The sequence below is a fragment of the Cariama cristata genome, unplaced genomic scaffold (genome assembly GCF_000690535.1).
Source record: "Cariama cristata isolate BGI_N322 unplaced genomic scaffold, ASM69053v1 scaffold14361, whole genome shotgun sequence".
NCBI classification, from domain to species: Eukaryota; Metazoa; Chordata; class Aves; order Cariamiformes; family Cariamidae; genus Cariama; species Cariama cristata.
The window spans coordinates 28,539-34,006 of record NW_009598824.1 but is presented as its reverse complement, the minus strand read 5'-3'; the positions used below and the strand labels follow the sequence as shown (position 1 = coordinate 34,006).

General features: G+C 41.1%; 1 protein-coding gene across 1 annotated transcript in view; it reads right to left on the bottom strand.

Moving 5' to 3' along the window:
• MEP1B (meprin A, beta) overlaps window positions 1-5,468 on the bottom strand; it is a gene marked incomplete at its 5' end in the record, with an annotated part of 40,907 nt that overhangs the window by 7,138 nt on the left and 28,301 nt on the right. The window lies entirely within an intron of this gene.

Below are 5,468 nucleotides of genomic sequence, written 5' to 3'. Positions count from 1 at the left end.
GCCGGGAGAGCTCTTACTGACCGCGATGGCCGAGACAGCCTTCACAGAGGCTGGTTAGGAGCCTCCAGAGGCAGTCCGAGCTGGAACTGGATTAGTTTGTGATGTGGTTTCCATTTAAGAACTCTTACCTGGGAGATACATCCATGCCCGGGGGGTCTTGTGCTGCTGACACGCAGACCTTGGGCTGCATTCCCTTCTGTCTCTAGATGGTTTGTAGTGATTGCATGCTCCCCTCCACAAAGCATTTTCTCATGGCCCTCCTGAAGCATCAACTGTCTCGTCAGCGCTTCCCTACAAAGCCTGTGAACTTACAAAAGAGTCATAGGTTCATAAAACAGAAGTTAAGGTGGTGTTTCCCCGCTTTCTGCTTTAAAATTTAGGTTTCTGAGGCGATTGCTTTTTCTCACCCTGTAGGATTTGCAAGACTTGCCTAACAGGTGTTTAGAAGAAGCCCAATGTCTAAAAAGCCTTTTGAAAATAAAGAAAAAAGTGAGTTGAGCTCTCTCTTTCCTCTAAAGGTAGCCCTAACGCCAGAGCACGTTCTTTGCTAGGATCTCACACCGTACCGATGTCCCACCCATTCGTATTGCAGCGTAAGGAAGAAATGAAATCCCCAGCGCTACACAGCTCTACGATGTAGTTCTAGTTCGTTTGAATTCTGGTGTCAGAACTTCATTGAATACCCTTTTACTGTGGATTTCACTCACTAAGCCATAATGAAATGGATATATCTAATAATTTCTTTGAATTTGATTCTTTTTGTGTTGTGAAAACAGTGGTCCAGTATGTTTTTAATAGTTCATCTATTTTATAGTTAATATCTCATGACATTTCTCTGCATCTGGAGGAAAATACCCAGGACAATAATGCTGGCTAATAATATCAAACTGATGAGCAAAGAAAAAGCACCCACATTCTCAGCTCATGATGTGGCAAAGATCAAGAAATTCTACAAAGCTCAAACTAAAGTAAGTTATAAATTGCACTAATACTGGCTAATGGATAATGAGATTCCATTCTAATGTTGGTAATGTGCAGCGTAAGTGTTTGCTGTTTCTTAAATAGGATATCTTTGACCATTTAAGCAAGTCTTTAGCACCAAACATTCATGGCCATGAGTATATTAAAAAAGCCATTTTGTGTATGCTACTGCGGGGTAATGAGAAAGTTCTCAACAATGGGACACGCATTAAAGGAGACATCAATATCTTATTATTAGGTAAGAGCATGTAGAGTTAATAGTGCATTGATAAGTTATTTTATTATCCCCCCTCCTCATCATGCCAGTGTAGTTCTGTTATGCAATATTAGCAAGAAAATAAAAGCCAACCCAGTACAAAGACTCATTTTGTCTTATACAAGAATGTTTGTTAGTGTCTTAGGATCAATTTATTTTATCCTTGGGCACATTTTTACAATTATTTCTGTTTTGTCCCACACTTCCCTATTTACTTGACATCTGTTCTATGTTTCTAACTAGTGCTGGCATGATGTGCAATTGAGTCTAATCCTGCACTGCTCATTCAGGCGAGACACCCACTGATTTCACGAATGGGGTTCAGTTTATCGCTCAAGTTGATGGAACTATTCTACTTCTGTCACTTGTAGGCACGGTGGCTGTTCAGTTGTGACTTCATTTCTAAATGCTTTGTTTTCGGTAACCATAATTAAGTTACATTATCCTGACAATGTTAACCTGCTACAGAACAGCTCCTGGCAGAGATCTCAGCTTCCTTACATAAATCAAGCTCATTCTTTCTCTACAGAGCTTCTATCAAATATTTGATAACTTGCTTTAAAAATAGATTAACCTAAAACAATAATCCTTTTCAAATCTTTCTGTTTCAGGCTCTCTCCTGAAGAAGGCAACTTGCACACTTACTTATTGGCAGTACTGAAACAACGCTTCATCCACACCATACTACTATGGCATTTTAACCACGTCAGTACAGATGGGATCTGTTATCCAACAGCCCCTTGTCCAAAGCACTTGCCCAGCACCTGAATTACCTTGCTGTATATCCAAATACAGCACACGTGGAGCCACGAAAATTCAAAGCATTTGTGTAATGGCACTCAATGACATGCTAATGGATCTGCTGTGGTTTACAATCCAGAAGACTGTCTACTAAAGCTGTAATAAAGGTAAAAGTTGGTTCCTTAATAAAATGCAAAGCTAGGATGGACATAGGCATGCTTCTTTGAAATTTGGAATGAGATCTTAAATTAAAAAAAGAAAAAAAAAATTATTCTAGGAGGATTCTAAAGCAAGAACTCTAATAAAGAAAGTATAGTTTGAGCATTTCTACCTGATTTATTGAAACAGTAGGATTTCTGAGGATGTCTTTAGTACCTACCTGTGCTGCAGTAATGTCTGGAGAGGTGTTAGGTATGTAATAATAGCGTAGTAATACAAGCTTTACCTTAAGAAAACAGTTGTGGTTCCTTTATGTATATTTTATACATATATATACACATGTACACATATATTTTTACACTCTTGACCTTAGGAATGTCAGCTTCTCTTTCTTTTCTTTCCAGTTTGAGACTGAAATGAACAATTGCAATCCTTCTTATACAGCAATATTGTTGGTGTAACCTTACAACTAGCTAAAGCAATTCAGGAGCTAATCAGTGGTGCAGGATTTCCAAGTTGGCTAAGACTCAGGAGCATTTTGGAGGGGAAATGCTGGAAAAAACAAACTACAGTTCTATAATGTGGAGGATTTCTTACCAGAGCCCTTTGGGAAATTTAAGGCTCAAGCACACGTCTCTGTAATGCTTTGTCTTCTTTCAATTGCCTGAACCTGTGCTTTTGGAGATACTGGTTGAGCACGGCAGGCCTTTGTACCTGGAATAATGAAAGGTGTTGATTTGATTTTCTCACAATCTTTCTCCTGTTAAACTGAAGTTGAACGTTACACCTCATGACATTTATATATGGAACCTGTGTTTTTGAATTACGTATGAAATAAAAGGCTGCAAGCTTAGGAAAAAAAAAATGTACTGATGATGTTTCAAGGTACTTACAAGGTTTAAGTGAATGTTTTAAGCTTTGGAAGTTTTTGTCTTACTTGAAAAGAGGAAAAACTTTGACACTTCTCAATATCCATCTTGACATACTCACAACACACTTGTATCACTGTCAGAGGCATCTTCCTCCTTTTAGAGGGAAGGAGCTTAGAAAACACTGAATAAAACAACACTTATGATAAAGATCAACTGGTAGCTTATAAAAGCTGGATGTAACCACCCCTTCAGCTGCCTGGCAAAATGCATTTTTTGAGACCACAGCCCCAGGCTACCCTGGAGTTAGCAGCATCAGGGTTAGTGTCCCCTGACCCATCAGCAGGGACTCCTGGCTCTCCTGCTCCCACCACCTTCATCCAGCTATTGAGGTCTGTCTGTTGGGTTTTGGGGCCCAAGGAGGAAGAGGTGGCTCGGTGATGATTATGGCTGTGACAGAGCAGTGCTGCCAGAGGTCCTGGGTTTGCTCCCATCAAGTGCCCTGTCCCTGCTTGTCACCGCTGGGCTAAATAGCACCATTGGGGCGGTAAAACATCAGACCAACAGACAGGTGCTGATAGGTTGCCTGTTCTCAATCTGATTTGACAGCAATTTACTCTGTGCTCTTACTTAAGCCTCCTAATCGTCCTGATTTAACTGTCTTTCCAATAAACCGAGGAAACTGATTTCTCATTTCCCAGGAGTATTTGAGCAATTAATTGTAAAAATACTTTGTAAGTGCAAGAACCTATATCTCATTCAAGTTCATTCCTACTAGAGCTTGAAAGTACCAAGGTTCCAGTTTACTGGAGCAATTAGCCCCTGACATCATCAGCATATATTTAATGAGTATCCGTAACACTCAGCTCAGAGACCTGGGCCTGCATCCTGTGGTCCCTGGATCTGAAGGAGGTGCCCATGATGCTCCTCCTGCCCTCATTTCTTTTGCACATCCATGGAGAGGAGTGGGGGCTCTGACTGCTGGACCCACAACATTTCCCCTTCCATAAAAGTTTTGTACTGCACACCTGTGTGTTTGCATGGGGCTGCTGTATTGGTGAACGTAACTGAAGTTTGAGGTGTAATGACAAACAAGCCCAGCTGCAGCTAGGAAAAGACCTTTGGCAAGGGTAATCCTGCTAATGTGTGGCTCCATCTGAAATGATCCGGACCCTTAGGAGCGCACGGCTACATCTTACACAGCGACTCTTGGGTGGGATGTGCAAAAAATATTCTGACTTCACCAGTAGCTACTTAAATTTCAAATACTTTCAGCACCCCTTGCGACAAAAGCCAGAAGTGGTGGAGAAGAAGAAGATGTTTACTGCGCTCCTGGTTAATAGACTAAGGGAACTCATGCACTCACAGACACTGTTCAAGTTACTCAGCACAAATTAATCATTCGTGTATATATATGCTGAATAAAAGGATAGTAAAGAAAGGTTAGGATTTCTTTACTGCTTATTAGGCTATCTAATTTTTTCCAGTGCTCTAAAACCAGTGTGCAAAAAGGCTTCAGCCCTACAGCCCAAAGATGGCAAAGTGCTCTGCTTTCCCCTTTAAGAGGTGATCTTTGTATTGCAAAAAATTCCCTAAACCAGTTCCACCATCAGCAGGGGGTTGCCAGGAAGGCAGTTGACAGCAGCTGTAACTGCTGATTAAGAAACTGATGCTCAGCCTTGCATTTCCAAAGATATCAAACTTTCCATCTTTTGAGCTTTAAAACCCTCCTGTTGTGCAACGGGCCCCACACGCCCGGCTGCACGCTGTGTGCCCACGTGCACATCGCAAGCACCCACGTACCTGAGCTCCCACACCCCAGCTCCTGGGGTTTTTGAGTAACAAAGCTTTGAGATGTTCTTGATGCCGCCTAATGAGAAATAGGAAAGTGCTTTATAGCTGAAGAATATTTGGAAAAAAAACATGGAATGGAATGAATGGAAAAATAAAAATTTTTTAACCCACTCAATCCTAGTCCACCAGATCACTGAGATGCTGTGGGAAACAAGTGAGAAGGCAAATATGCAAGTAAGCCCAACCACAGCCAATCTGAGTGATCTGACACACCTGCCAAGTGATTAGTGCAATATGGGTATAAATCAAGGCAAGTGGAAGCCAGGATAGCTTGCTTTTAGAAAAGCAAGTGGTATCACCTAATCTAGGCACTTGGGCGTGATTATGGCATAAATGAAAGCATTTCTATGACTTTGCTTGCACAAAGCGCAGGGTGGTTTGCTCATTTAAACCTCAGGGGGAAAAAAATGGTAAATAAATCTCTGGGGGGAAAATGGAGTAAATTTCTGTTTAAATTTCTAAATTCTCTATTCCTCCTTTCTCCATGTTTCATTTCAGAAATACCTTTGAGGGTTCTGGGGCTGTATTCAGAATGAATGCATCTGTGGCTATTTGTATTTCTTGGAAATTCAAATTTGTTCCAAAGCTTGAGATTCACTCTTGCGGGG